General features: G+C 39.9%; 1 protein-coding gene across 1 annotated transcript in view; it reads left to right on the top strand.

The window, feature by feature from the left end:
* Window positions 1-3,678: 3,678 nt before the first annotated feature.
* The window catches only part of CDH11 (cadherin 11), a 211,715-nt gene continuing 199,956 nt past the window's right edge, over window positions 3,679-15,437 (top strand). The window contains exon 1 of the mRNA XM_001364137.5: window positions 3,679-4,778. The gene's annotated coding sequence lies outside the window, so the exon portion shown is untranslated. The remainder of the gene's footprint in view (window positions 4,779-15,437) is intronic.

Raw genomic sequence — 15,437 nt, 5'->3', positions numbered from 1 at the left:
CCTATTTTTTAGACTTTTTAGGATCTGTTCTACACAATTCCATGTCTCTACACAAAGGGGACTGTATTCTTTAGAATGTACTCACTCCTCATCTTCATGTATCAGAAGACCTTTCTTTTATTTATTTTTAACCCTTACTTTCTCCTTAGAATCAATACTGAGTATTTATTTCTTCTAAGTCAGAAGAGTGGTCACACAACTAGGAACTATCTGAGGCCAGAACTGAATCCATGATCTCCCATCTCTAGACCTGGCTATCCATCTTTTGAGCCATCTTCTTGTCCCTAGAAGTCCTTTATTCTTTCAGAGTTAGTTGAGAGATCGATTTCTCCAAGTGAGATTTTCCAAATTCATTAAGAGAAGATTTATGTGACTTACCCAAACTACTGGTGGTACTATTGGCAAAGTTAGAATTTGAACCCATATCTGTGACAATCTTCATTCCCTTCATGGGTCTGTTTCTGACTGTGAGGATGTTCAAATTATACCCCTAAAGTAGATATTCCCTATCCACCCCTGCTTTTCAGCTCCTTCTTGTGTGTTGACTTTCTTCATCACAACTAAGTGTTTCAAGGGCAGGGCTTGTCTTTCCTGCATTTCTATCCCCAGCACATTGACTGACATACAGCAACCACTTAATAAATGCTTGTTTTATCACCTTGTCTCTGACTGAAAATCCAGTGCTCATTCTCTTTAGAGTACTTCACAGAAGTACAAGATGGATACCATCATCTGATTAAATTTGTGCTCTTTGAGGGCTCAACTCAGAGAACAGGGTCAGAACCACGCCTCTCTCCACATCACAAGTAACCACACTCATTAGTTATTATGCTCCTGATATCCAAAGAACAAAACCTTTCATTACAGATCGATTGGGCTTCTTTACAATGGAATATCCCTTCTGCTTTTGTATATAATTATTTAAATTGAACATGCCTTCACATTTTCCTTATGTCTAAGGAAAAGGATGAGAAAAAAAGAACTCAACATAAAAAAAAATTGACCTCAGCTCATCAGAAAGAAAATAAAGGCTTTCATGTCTATTTTGTAACTTCTATTTAAAGGATAAGTAGTGATTTAGGAAGAGGCTCAAGGTGGAGAGAAATTCCCCAGAACATTAACATTTAACCCCATTTCCCCCTCTCCTGCCCCTGAATTTAATTGATCTACTTCCAACAAACAAATTCAAAGTATCAAGGGGGTCCGTAGATCAGTGTGGAAAAAAATAACATTAAAAGTGCAGTACAAGACATGCCTTTTGCCTTGCTGTATACCTACAGAAAAATTTGCCACATGATGATATTTGCTAAACCATGATTCCTACCTATCAGATAAAATAAAAACATTTTAGCCTGCCACTGGGTGGTGGTGGGCATGGTGGTCTACAGTTTGACTCCAATTTATGGAATTTAACAAGTGCTAGTTAGAAAGTCGTGGGTTGGGATGGGGGGGTCAAATCTTTTACTTATCACAGTTGTTATTTGGGTATGTTTCTTCACTTCCCTTGACTTTAACTTCCTGCACTTTAAAATGAGTTGGTTTCACAAGGTGAGCCTCATTCAGTTCTAAATCTTATGAATTCTTTTTATAGCCTTATTTCATAATACTCTCCAGAGGCAGTGTGTTTAGTAGAAAGACCAATACATTCTTAGTCTGAGGATTTGGGTTCAAATGCTAGCTCTACTAATGATTCTTGAGTAAGTCACAATTCTCATTTGTAAAACAAGGGAATTGTCCTCTAAGGTCCTTTTCAGCTCTAGAACTGTCATTCTTACCTTATATTTGCCTAAGCCATCCTCTATGGCTAGAAATGACCTCTGTAACTATGACCACCTGGACTTTCTCCATTGAAATCTTCCTTTTCCTTTAAAATTCACCACCTTCTACACATAGTGTTTCCTGATGCCTCCAGCTTTCCTTGATTCTTTAAAACTCTTCTCAAATTTTCTGGATCTTTCATTTACGATTATTAAACCTTACCTCCTATCATTGATCCAGTGTGAAACTTCTGTTCCAAGACCCAATTCAGACTATAAGCTCTGTGAGTGCAGGGGCCACGTTTCTCCCCTATCCTTCTTCAATCTGTCTTCCTAGAACCCAGCCTAGGGTCTTGCATAATGGAGTGGCTCAAGAAATGTTTGATGAATTGTGACTTCCAGAAAGAGTGGATCTGGGGCTTTGTGGTCAGTGCTGGTGAATGCTAGAGAGGAGTCCTGTGACAGCTGCAAAAGAAGAGCGAGCAGCCCTGATTCCCTGGGGCTTGGCATATTCAAAATCCATAAGGCCCATTAAGTAAACAACACTCTGTCTTGGTGGGGAGAGCAGTGATCTGGTCCCTGGTGTCCATATGGACAGCGTGCAAAAACCGCTGCCCCACAGGACCCCAAACCTGATGCATCTCTGGTGAATGCCTAAGCTCCTCCTTGAAAGTCAGAGAGGAGGAAGGGAGGAAGAGAAAAAAGGGAATTTCTGAGGCAGCAAACCCTAGACCGGGGTTCCCTTTCCAATCCCCAGGACATACTGAACTCCTCTCACCAGCTTCCAGGCTTCCGTTAGGAGGGGCATCGAAGGTCGGAGGAGGGTTCGATAAGGGTTGGGTTTCTCGCTGCCTCCAAATTGCTACTTCTCATTCCGCCTGAAAAAAATAGTCGACCCACTACAATCTAAGCCAGACAAACGTAAATTCTTACATTGGAGGGCATGGGTCTTCTTCCACTGGAGGAAGGGGGTGGGGGGAGGGTAATTTTTGTCCCCCGCTCTATTATTTCTCTGTTTACCTACACTAGAAGTCTGCCTAGGGTTTGGGAGACTCATTCCCGGCTGAGCTAGGTACCTAGCTGAGCTGGAATGGGAACTCGGCAGTGGGGGAGGGGGGACCAAGGGATCCTGCCCTCAAACCCTTCTCCCCTTCCCTGACACATCCGTCTCTAAGCAGCCTTCTTCCTCCTGACTTCTCACTTCCTCTGTTTCCCCAAGGACCTCTCTGTTTCTTTTCTTGGTGCTGCTTAGACCTGGCGTGGTGCACCGACCTCCCCTGTCCCCCCTACCCACCAAACACGCGCTTTCACCCCTCCCCTTCTGAACCTCTCTTCTTCTCTTCCTTCTCCCTCCTCCCTTCCTTGAGATCTCTAAAAATCTTTCCTTTTCTTCCTTCTCTTCTAGTCTTTCTCACCTTCTATTGCCCGTCTTCCAAATGCGCTTTCTCTTCCATTCCCTCCCTCTGTTTTCTATTACTTTTCAATCCTCATCATCTTCTTTCTGCGCCTTCCTCTTCCTACTTCCTACTCCTCTCATTTTCCTCCTCCCCCATCTCTCCGTGCCATCTTCTCCTCCCCTGCAATAAAATTCTAGGTGGTCGAGGTGGAGGGAGGATGTTGCGGGCCACCTCGATTATTATCGAGGACAGGTTTGAATGACAAGAGGAAGCTGGTGATACTAGTCGAAGGCCCGCGTTCCGCTCCCGCTGGGTCGCCTTCTCTTGTATTTTGGGTCCCTAGGGTGGAGTGTCCAGAAGTCCTAGTTATCCTCCTACTTTCACTCTCCCCACCCAGGCTCTGGCTCAGATGCTAATCCCACCGAGCACCGCAGGCCTTTCAAGGGACTCTCTCCCCTCCCCCTGACCCAGACACTTTCCCCTAGATGTTAAAGTCCCTTGAACAGCAGCTCCGGGCTTGCACGGATTCTCCGCCCTCATCTCTGACCCTACAGCGGGTTTTCCTCCAGCTCATTTAGGGGGCCACAGAGGGAAGCAGGCTGAGCCTGGCACGGAGAGATATGCAACCTGGCTAGGGATGCCCCACAGGGGCCAGAGGACCCAGTCCTAAATTTCCGGGCCATTTCCCAGTAATTCCAGCCCTTGGGTCCCCTCTGTGCCTTCTGCTGCTTGGTGCTGAGACGAAAAGAGTGGGGTGGGGGGCGGCGGCGGCTAGAGACAACAGGTGAAGCGCCCACCCCCGCTTCCGTCCCAATCAGGGACTGGTACCCGTGTGCCGAGTAGAGGGGAAATGCCAGCTACTCGTCCTCCACCCTCCTCTCAGGTCCCAGGAAGCTGTTCCTCCTAATATTCTCTTCTCTTCCTTCTCCCCATCCTAATGATCCTGACCAGGGGAGAGCAAGTAGCCCGCGGAGCCTTTGCAGGGGTGGCTGTAGGGTGACCCTGGAGAACAGCGGGAAAAGGGAGGGGGATCACGGGGGGCTTCCAGCCCCTCCCCGTCCCCCGCCGCCCTCCCGCCCCTGATTGGCTGTGCGTCTCTGGAGCCCAACTTCAGTCATTCAGTTTGATTCCCTAGTCCAGGCAGACCCGGAGCCTAGTGACCCAGGGCGGGAGAGGGGTGGGTGGGGGAATCCAAGGGTTTGCACAGCTGGAGATTTCGACTGAGTCGGGCCTCGGGGGAAACGAGCAGCCATTCTCCCTCAATCCCCAACTCCAGGGCTAAGGGGAAGCCAGTCTCTGCCTCTACTCTTGCCGCTACTCCTTTCCTCCACCTCGCCCCCCCCCCCCCATCCCTTCCTTAGCCTGTCTCACTCCTTCGTTTTCTCTCGCTCTCTCTCTCTCTCCCTCCCCTCCTCCCCACCCTCCCGCCCTCCCCGCCACCTCCCCCCTGGTTTCTAATTCCTGCCACTAGCTCAGCGGCTCATTCAGCGGCGCCTTCAGCAGAGTGGAGTGTACCAAAGCTGAGATGCAGTTGTGTCTGCCCGCTGTCTAGTTGTGAATGGGACTTGTCTCCTTGCTCTGTTCTGGGGGTGACAGCACTGAGCCAGCCCTGGAGGACCCCAAGGTAAATGTTTGGGGAGCTGCAGTCTCAGCATCCCTTCTCAGTTTTTATTACTGTATTTGGGTGAGGGGAAGTGAGGAGAGGGCAGCTGTCTAGCCCCCCCTCCCCTTTGGGGGTTAAGGGTTTGCGTGTGTTTCTTTCTTTTTTTGATTGGGGATAGGAAATCGACCCGCCGAAGCTGGTTTTGGGGTTTAGCTAAGGTAGATCAGCGCCCTGATATCCCCCCAAAAGATGGGGGGGGGGTGAGAAAAGCAGCTAACGGATTTTCTCTCCCGCCTGGACAGATGCAGGGTCCTTACAACCACTCTGGATGGGGGTTTCTAGGGGAGGGGGTTTACCACATGTGGGATCCAGTGATAATCCCCGCTTACTCTATTACCACTTTGTGACTGGGGTTACATCAGCTGCCGGTACTCATCAAGATCTTTTTGGGTAGGGGGATTGTGTGTGTGAGGGGCGGGGGTGGGGGTGGTAGCGCGCCCTCTTAGAGATCCAGAGGTTCTAGTAGTCCCGGCTCCCGGATCAGAGAAAATACAGACCAAGCTAGGAGGCTGTAAAGAGGGGAGCTTTTGTCTGAAGGGATTATTTGGGTCTGCACGGGTCGGAACCTCTAAGGGTTTTAAATGGAGCTTTGCTGGAAAAACATCTGGAAACAAGCTTTCTTTCCCGCCACCATTCCACCACCCCTCCCCCCCCCAAAAAAAAAAGAAGAAGGAAAAAAAAACATTCCTGGGAAGAAATTTTGCTCCTGAGGTCCATGATATGTGAGCTGCGTTATTTTCCTCAAAAAAAGGGTTGAAAATCTCTTAGCTCCCCCATTTCTCCCTCACGCCCCCTTTCCCCCAATCCGTTCTACCCAGGGAGGGTTAGATTTTTTTTCCCTGATAATGGAAAACGGGATGGGAATGGAAGATCTGGGCAATGGGAGGGCAGCTCCTGCAGGAGAGGGGGAAGGGAGGGGGAGGCAAAAGGGGAGGGGGGAGGAGGACATTCCCAGGCACTTTAATTGTTTCGTTATGTGTCAAGATATTGCAGCAGTACAGCCAGGGTGCAGGATGGCAGGAATCTGTATTTTGCTTCCCCTTAATCCCATCCTGCCCCTCCACCCTCTCGGTTTGTGGAGGGGAACCGCAGGAGACCGTCCTCAGCAATCCCTGGGCATTCACACTATTAACTTTTAGACCAGAATCATCTTCCCTGCATGGTTCTTCCGGAGCAGAAAGGGCAGTCTAACATTCACATACAATGGTTTTCTCATGGCCACATTTGCCCATCTACTGCTTAAACCTATATAATATGAAGTTGGCGAAGATGGAGCCAGTTGGCATCTATGGGACTCCTTATTCTAAGTGCCCTCTGTCCCTTAGAAAAAAAATTGTTATGACTATGCAAAACATTTACCTACCCGGAGGGGATCTTTTTTTTTTTTTTTTTTAGAAAGGAGTCCCTTTCAAAAAGGAAAAAAAAAGTGCGAATAATGATGATGATGATGATGATGATGATGATACCTCACGTTTCTAAAACGCTGTGAGGTTTACAAAATGCTTCCCTTACAAAGTCGATGAGCTAAGTAGTTCAAGTATTCGCAATCCCATTTCACAGAGGCAGAAACTGCCAAGAGGTGAAGCACTCCTGGTAATCTCGCGCACATTGCCAGGATCTTCTTTTATTCAGAAAGTCTGCTTTAAAGACCAGGGCTTCTGCTTCTCCCTTACACTCTGTGAAACATTCCTGGGCTCTAAAAGTCCATGAGGTGGGGGGAAAGCAAAGAGTTTCTCCCTGCTGATTTGCGCTGATGATGCAATAGGAATTTCACGGACCATTGCGCTGCTATTAAGAAATCACAGCTTTTAATTATTTAATAATGAAATTGTTGAATGGAGACAAGCCATAGCTAATGGAGAAGCAATTGTTCATGAACTCATATGGAGGAGAGAGATTTTGACTCGAGGAAGAAGCCCGTTTCCACCCCCTTCTCCCCAAACAGATATCTTGCCTAGAAGAAGCAGAATTTTTTTTTCTCCTTTCGTTTCTTCTGTAAGTCTGATTAGTGTTTACTTAATGTTTTTAAGTTTTGTGTTTAATTATGGAGATCATGAAATAATCAATGCGAACTAGAGATAGAGCCATTCCTTTAATACTGCGGTTTCCTATCCCCCCACGGTGATGGTGAAAGTCCCTGGCTTTCTAGAGGAATAGAAATGCAGATGTGTAATTGTGAGCCACAATTCCACAGCACCATATCAGCACATTTTAGGATGTTAGACCACAAGTTCTTTAAAAAAAAAAAAGAAAGAAAAGAAAAGAAAAGAAAAGAAAAAAGAATTCCAGAGAGAGGCAAGGGAAGGGCTCTGACCTTCATAGGAACCCAGGAGTCATTCCTCAGAACATTTGAGAGTCTAAACACTAAGAAAATAGAAGTTGTCAAGGTACAAGTGCATGCAGGGAGATGCCCAGAGAACAAAGGAAGAAAAGTTACAAAATAAAGCACAGAGTTGTCATTAAGTGGAATACTCCAGGATAATGATTCACCAAAGTACAGCAATGATGATTTCTGATCTGATATTAAGAGCTCCAAATTTTTTTGCCCTCAAATATTGACCTTGTATTTTAAAGTGAAATGGAGCATAACACCTAGGAATGTGGTTAGAATACACACTAAGAGCCACATTTGGAGCCGTTTAAAATTTGCTCCCGTGTGAATTATAAGGATCTTCTGTTTTTAAAGCATGGCTAAGTATATTCATTTGTGAGATATCCTACAGCCTGATATGCACATATTCATAATTACATATTTGTAAATCTCCAATCCATTTTTGGTAGATCATGAATTAACAGGTCATTTATATTATTGGCATTTATAAGTGAAAGATTTTAAGGGCAGGGAAAAGAAAGGATAGAGAAGTTGAATGAAATAAGAAATTGTTCTGAGTAACTCAAAACAAGGATAGCTGAATCAACATTATTCTTAATGCTTGAGTGATAGAATGGACTTTTTCACATTTAATTGAAGTAGTCTAAATCTTGATTGTATTTTAGAAGTTGAATTATATTCAGCCTTCTTATCAGAACTTCAGATATAATTCTACTTTGAAGATTAAATTCTATTGCAGATTGAGATTTTTTTTTTAATGAGACTATCCAAAAAATCTACAACTGTCTTCTTTGTAAAATGGTAAAATCTCCTGGATATCTTTTTGTTATTGTGGTTATCATAGTTTATTTCTGGAAGGTAAATTCCTTTAGTTATTTTGAGGAATGCAAAGCCATTTCATACTATTCAAATAGCAAATGTCTTTACTATCATAGCATTGCTTATATTTTGAGCACAATTACATAAATATCTCAGAAAGACCCTCATTTCAGGAGCCTTGGCATAACTACATAGAGTTTGGTGTCTCTATTCTGTTTTCTACAACCTAAGCAGCATTTACAAGGCATACTTTTGCTAGTAAAGTCTTCTAAGCTTCAGAAACTCAGAAAAAGATAGTGTTTCTGAGAAACCTTAGAGATCATGTAGGCCAACTCCAACTCCCTCATTTTACAGAACAGGAAAGTATGCCTTGATCTTGAATTCATGTGACTTGAGAAGTTGAAGATTTACATGTAATTCCAATATTCATCTCTATTATAAACTATTTTTCATCTACATGGAAGCAAATAATTTTTATTACATTTGAGATAAAAAGACGATTTGGTAGTTTTTTGTTTGTTTCATTAGCTTACTTCTATTTTTTCCTTTCTTCTTGACATATTTTCTCAGAGACCAAATATTTCTTTATATAAATTTTAGATAGAGATTGATGTCACTTAACAAAGCTTTGTGTCTAACTTGTCGACTTTCTTGAGTTCCTTTATGATGCAAAAAAATGTTTTCTTCATAAATTGAAAAGATCTATAACAATGAATTGGTTGAATTAGTGGTTTAAGGAACCAAACAGCTGTATAGTATTTGTCTTTTTCTCATCTACTGAAGTTGCCTTTTGTGCTGTGAAGATCAACTTTGTAAATAAAATAATTTAAAGATCATGATGAATTATTTTTAGAAGATAATATTTTGAGGCAAAATTTTAATCCCTAAAATTCTGATGAATTTGGAATGAAGTAGAGACAGTGATTAATTTTATGAATATTATAATTGATTTATTTTTTAATCTGTAGGGTTTTATTGTTGTTGTTTTTTTTAATTAAGCCAAAGAAAGTTGAGAAAATGTTGCTAAACATGAAAGATAGGAATTAACTTTTCCCTAAGTTTCTCTAGTCTCTACTGTTTGAAAGAATGGGGCGCACCAAATGTTTGAGAGATATAATTAGACAGCTTTCTGCTATGATTTTGACAATGATATTGAGAGCATTGTACCTACTCTGTTTCTGTATTCCTTTAGGGAAGATCATATATATGAACACTAGAGGGCAGTAAAGCTCTTCCCTAACTTGCTGTCCCTGGCCCATCTGCTTTCCAGGGCACCATGAAAAGACGTTTTGTTACCACCAGCCTGGCTGGCCCTCTCAGGAGAGACAGAATTCAATCTAGCTGTGGTTCAGGCTAATGCTCAGGCAGTTTGTCAGGATTAACATCTTTCTAGTCCGTGGATCTCTTTACCTTCAACATCCTATTACCTACCACCTTTGGAGTTCACTGGAAAGTTTGGGCATCCTGGAACTTTAGATTGGTTGAGGAGGGGGCACAGCTGGAATCTAGGTGGAAAATAAATAGTGGTGGTTTTCCCTTAAGCCTTCATTTGGGAGAGATTTTCCCAGCACATTCTTTTGTAAAAACAGCATAATTTGCAGATCCAGAAGGGAAGGACTAGCTAAATAAAAGAAATACAGTTGAAAATACGAGGATGTTTGTTGTCAGTCTAATCATCTCATTTTCTAATCCTCTTATTGGCCATCGTTTCAAGAGATTTTGAAGACTCCTAGAAGAATCATTGAATTTTCAAAGAGAACAGTTGTTAGATCCTTGGTAAACACTTGGTGGATATGAGATTTGAGTGTAATAGTAAATAACTATTGGTTTCAAACCATTTCTGATATTGCTATGCAATAAAACAATTTAGCAAGAGCTCACATCTTAAATGAGGCATATCCTCAGTCCTGAATTTGCGAGGATCATTTGTTTTTCCCTTGGTGTTAGAGACATTGCTATGTATAATTCAATCATACATTTATGGATGCTGCTGTCATTGTTGGGATAGTTTCATAAAAGTTCTGAATGAGTACGTATGGAAATTCATATTAACACAAGGTCATAAATATAAGAAAAGCTCTATTTTTTGACGCATTGTCTTAAGTAGGTATTTATTTATGTGTATATTTGTTGGTGTATTTTAAACTGAGAAAATAGTTCTCCCCAGAGAATTGGTACAGGAGTTCATCTGAGTTCTTTACTGTGTTGGAATAGATAGTGAGTTGATGTAATAGAAATCAATGTAAATGGATTATGGGAGTGAGTATTAAGTAACTGAGTAGAAAATAAGACTGAGTGATTTGTAAACCGACTGCTTCTTTGCTGGGCATTTTATTTAACGGAAAAGTACAAACTTATTTTCATCCTTTTACAGAATAAGGACTTGTGAGTGATGTCAGTTTGAAAGCTCCTGAACAAACTTTCAGATTCACTTAATTAGTCATCAAAGGTCTGGTTTTACAGCTTTCCTTCTTGTTTTATATTTCCCTAACTAGACATTTGCTAAGTTTTATTCCAACTCTAACATTCTATGATTCTGCCTCAATGATCCCATCAAAGAAAGACTATTTCCATGTAGTTGAAATTCTTTTGGCTGGGCTGATCTGGCCCTGGAACTTGAAGGCATTTGTCGAGTTCATAAAGGGTATCAAATGCTGGTACTATTCTATTTTCCTCTAATAAGATCACATATCAGGAGCTTTCAATAACTTGAAAGCCAATGGATTTCTTTCTATGCTTTGTACATAGTATGCATTTAATAAGTTCTTCTTGATTCATAAATTACATTTTTTGCATTCCACTTACAATTATTTTAACAATTCTAACTTTTCAGATTGTCTCCTCACTCTAAAAAATATAGAATAATATGATATAATTGGTCTGTATGCTAGGAATGTCTACCTCATTTCTGTCTAGGGAAATTTTAGGCTGCCTCCTCTACTAAGTCCTCCTTAGTGTTCCCTATCATTAATTCCTAACATTGCCATGATCTTTCCATCCTCTGACTCTTCAAAATGCTCCAGATCTCCCTCATGCTGTCATGTTCTGCACTCAAATTATGGATGTGTGTATATGTGTCTTCTACCCTACCAGATTATTTGATTGTAAACTTCTTGGGGCTAGTAACTCTGGCTTATTTTTCTTTATATTTCCCCCAGTACAGAACACAGGATTTTAGAGAGAGTGGAAATTTACTTAAATTTTTTTAATGCATTACAAGCATGAATTCTTTCCATCACAATGAATATTTGTGAATTATCTTCTTTCTTAACATCTTTACCTCCTCTCTTTTAAAGTCAGACTCTCCATGGACCCCCAATCTGGGGCAGCTAGGTGATAGACATTTCTAGAGATAGGAGGTCCTGGGTTCAAATGTGAGCGCAGACACTTCCTAATCTGTGTGATGCTGAGCAAGGTACTTAACCCCAAGTTCCTAGCCCTTACTGATCTTCTACCTTGAAATAGTCACCCAGTATGGATGATAAGAGGAAGAGAAGGGTTTTTTTTTAAAATAAAATCAGACCATTGAAATTTACTGTTCTTTGAATTAAATTATCCCCAGGATATCAAAATGCCTTGAAGATTATTTTGATCTGATGTTTTGTTTTAGTTCTTAGACATTGCTAAAAGTAGAAAAAATATGATAAAAGAAAAGAAAAAGTATCCATACCTATAAGGATTGGAGGACACACTTCTCTGTGTGTCTGGTTCCTGAAATGATTTATTTTCCATTTGTGTGATAGAGACCTAAATTGTGGCCACATGAATGGCAGAAAATGGTCATTTTACATTATCTCATGCCACAGAAGTTACTATTGGACATACATAAAAAAGAGCACAAATTCCTTCCATGGATAAATGGAATTTCCTTTTTTCCCCTTTCTCTTTTTTTCCTTCTTTTTTTTCCCCTCTCCCAGAAGCAGTCTCAAGATTTTGGAGGCATTTTACTGATTTCTTCCACTGATTTTGAAGGGACAGAAAATGGGCAGGAACTAAAAGCGCCCTTTTATTCTATAGAAGAAAAATTTTCACTCTAGGGAATTGAAGTGACTTGCCTAAGTTTCTCTGTATAGAGGTATGATAAATTCAGGTCTTCTGGATCTAAATCCAAAGCCTTTTCCAGCATACTACTGGGTCCTTGGGGCAGATCATTGAAGTAGTATATCTGTGACAACTAACTCTATCTATGAAATGTGATGTTAAGTATTTCCCAATACTACTATGAAAAGGATTAAACATTAACCAGTGTACTCTTAGGTAAGACATTTAACTTCTTTGGTTGGTCCTTGTTTTTTACTATATAAAGTAAGGAAATTCATTTATTTGATCTCTAAATGTCCTTTCAACTTTAATAGTCTTTCTTATTAACTGATCCTTGTGGATAATAATCAGGTTTACTCTAGCACTGTGTAGGTTGAGTCCATTGCAAAACAAGCAGCACCACCACTACAAAAAACAGTAACACCCCTCTCTCTGTTTACTTACATCTATCTATTTAAATTATTCCATAAAGTAAAGTGATCTATTCCTTCTGCATATAAAGTATTCAAGAGTCAGTTGGTTTTAAAGAGGATTATTGCCTTTGAAAAATGACTCCTCCTTTCATTTCCATTTTCAAATATTCATTTCACTGTGAGGTTGAGATGTTACATTACCCAGTTAAATATAGTTTTGGAAAAGTTTATCCAGCAATTACTAGTATTTGATGTTGAGACATTTACCCAAAGGTTAAAAAAAAGAAAAAATTACATTGTCATAAGTGGTACAGTAGATTGAACACTGGACCTAAAGTTGAGGTCAAATCCAGCCTCAGACATTTACTAGGTGTGTGACCTGGGACAAGTCACTTTTCACTGTTTGCCTTGGTTTCTTCATCTATAAAATGAGATAGAGAAGGAAATAGTGAACCACTTTGGTATCTTTGCCAAGAAAACTGTTAAAAGAGTCATGAAAAGTCAGGCATGACTGTAATGACTGAACAACAATATAGATGAAATAATTAATCTCTTAAAACATCTTCATTTCAAGTAAATTCTTTTCTGTTTTCTTTTCTTTTTTTTTTAATCCTTACCTTCTATCTTAGAATTTATATGAAGTAACAATTTCAAGACAGAAAGGCAGAGAAGAAAAGTAAGAGAAGGGTAAGGGTTTGGCAATTAGAGGTAAGTGACTTGTCCAGGGTCACACACAACTAGGAAATGTCTGAGCCCAGTTTTGTACCCAGGACCTCCCATCTCCAGGCCTGCCTCATTATCTGCTGAACAATCTAACTACCACACCTCTTGTTTGTTTTCAAGGTGACTGTTGCCTGAAATGATATGAAAAAAATCTAAAAAGTAACCATTTAAACGTGTGAGATAACCATAAGCATGCCAAATTTATCACAATTATATATATGTAATTATTCATTCATAGCCTAATAAGTGATTTTGTATAAATAGATTTTTCCTACAAAATCGTCATTAACATTTATATAGTACTAAAAGGTTGGCAAAGTTTCTTGTCAGATATTTTCTCTCTTGAGGCTGAAATAATTTCCTCACAATTTCTCATCTGTAAACCACCTTGAGTAACTTTTACTAATCTAAAAGTCTTGAGAAAGAAGCTTTGATTTGAATAATCCAGTGTGGCTGAGTGAGATTCTCATGGTCTGGCTTCTCATCTTAGACCTCTGCTGTATGTGAGCATTCAGCTCCACATAGGATGGTTTCTTATTCCACAATTTAAATATTTTGGCAATATATCTCCCAGTAATAAGCTAGTCCTATGAATTGTATTAGTGGAAAAGTATTATATTAAAAGGCAGCAAGAAACAGAGTGATATGGTAGAAAAATAATTCAATTCTAAAATTCTAAATTCTAAAATAATTATCTTTCAGTTTTTTCTAACTGAGTAACCAGTGTGGAAGTCATTTAACTTCTATGAGCCTCATTTATAAAATGGAGATAATAATTATTCTAAATAACTCCTAAAGTCATCATGGATATCAAGATATTTGTAAAAACCATTATGAATGATAATTGATTTTAACTCAAAAAAATATAAGCTCCCGTGATCATCATATTCTGATTTAGCTACAAGCAAATCTCTAAGATTGTAAATTGAAGGTTTGTCCATCTGCATTGGCAGAAGGCTGTTTTCCCTGTGGGAAGCTCCCTTCCCTAAATGTGGCCAGGTGACCCAATCTATCCATACAGTGCTGGACTGTAGTCAGGAAGATCTGAATTCAAATTTAACCTCAGATACTTATTAGCTGTGAGACCCTGGACATGACAAATAGTCTCTGCTTACTTCAGTTTCTTTAACTGTAAAACTGAGATAATTATAGGACCTACTTCCTAGGATTGTTGTGAAGATAATGTAATATTTGTGAAACTCTTAGCACAGTGTCTAGTCCAAAGCACTAAAATGTTTGTTTCCTTTATTCTTTCCTACATGGAAATAATCATAGACTTGGGCTTTATTTATTAAAAAAAAAAAGGTTTCTGACCAAAGCTTTGAGATGGATAATGAGCGGTATGGTTCAATGGATACTAAGCTGGCTTCAGAGTGAAGATAATATAAATTCAGTTTTGTCTCTGACATATGGTGGTTATTTGACTCTAGATAAATCATTTAACCTTTTAGTACCCCATGCAGTGCTATAAGGTCATAAAGAATATGCAAATCTACATATTAAAGAGACTTTCCTTACCTGGGAGTTCCCTACACCAGTAGAATTAAAGGTCCTGACCAAAAACAAACCAGAATATTAAACAGTGAGGAGTGTGAATTAGGAAGATGATTTTTACAGATGTATGAAGGATAGATTGAAAAGAAAAGAGAATGATGTTAGGGAATTTGGTTTAGGAGAGTCATATAAAAGAATAACACTATTGATACTGAAATAAAATATTTAATTTTTCTATGTACTGGTGTTACTTGCAAAGATAAGAAAACAAAATAAAAAATCTGCCAAAAATAATGGCAGAAGTATCAAAAGAGAAAGTTTTCCTTTATATATATATATATTATATATATATATATATATAATATATATATATATATATGAAAATGTGTGATGAGGCCAACTGGCCCGGGTGGGTATCGAAACATTAGACAAAGTCAGGATATTTCAGGATGCTTTATAAAATTTGTTAATTGCAATTTGACAACCTGGAGCATTGGGACAAAAATGAGATGAAATTGAAAAAATAGAGATGTAAAGTCCTACATTTAGCTTAAAGGGGGAAAAATTACTACTACAAGCTGGAGATTTGTAGTCTTAGTGAGAGATGATGAGGGTCTGGACTAAGATGGTATTAGAGCCAGTGGAGAGAAAGGGATAGATCTGAGAGATATTGTGAAGGTAGAGATAAGCTGCCTTGAACATTTATTAGATATTGCAGGTAAGATAGAGGAATAAATTCTAGATGATTCTGAGGTTTAGGAGTGGCAGGCATTTGAGAGAGGTAATAAGTAAAGTTTG

The sequence above is a fragment of the Monodelphis domestica genome, chromosome 1 (genome assembly GCF_027887165.1).
Source record: "Monodelphis domestica isolate mMonDom1 chromosome 1, mMonDom1.pri, whole genome shotgun sequence".
NCBI lineage: Eukaryota > Metazoa > Chordata > Mammalia > Didelphimorphia > Didelphidae > Monodelphis > Monodelphis domestica.
Note: the sequence above shows the minus strand (reverse complement) of the source record. Positions and strands in the feature narration are given on the sequence as shown.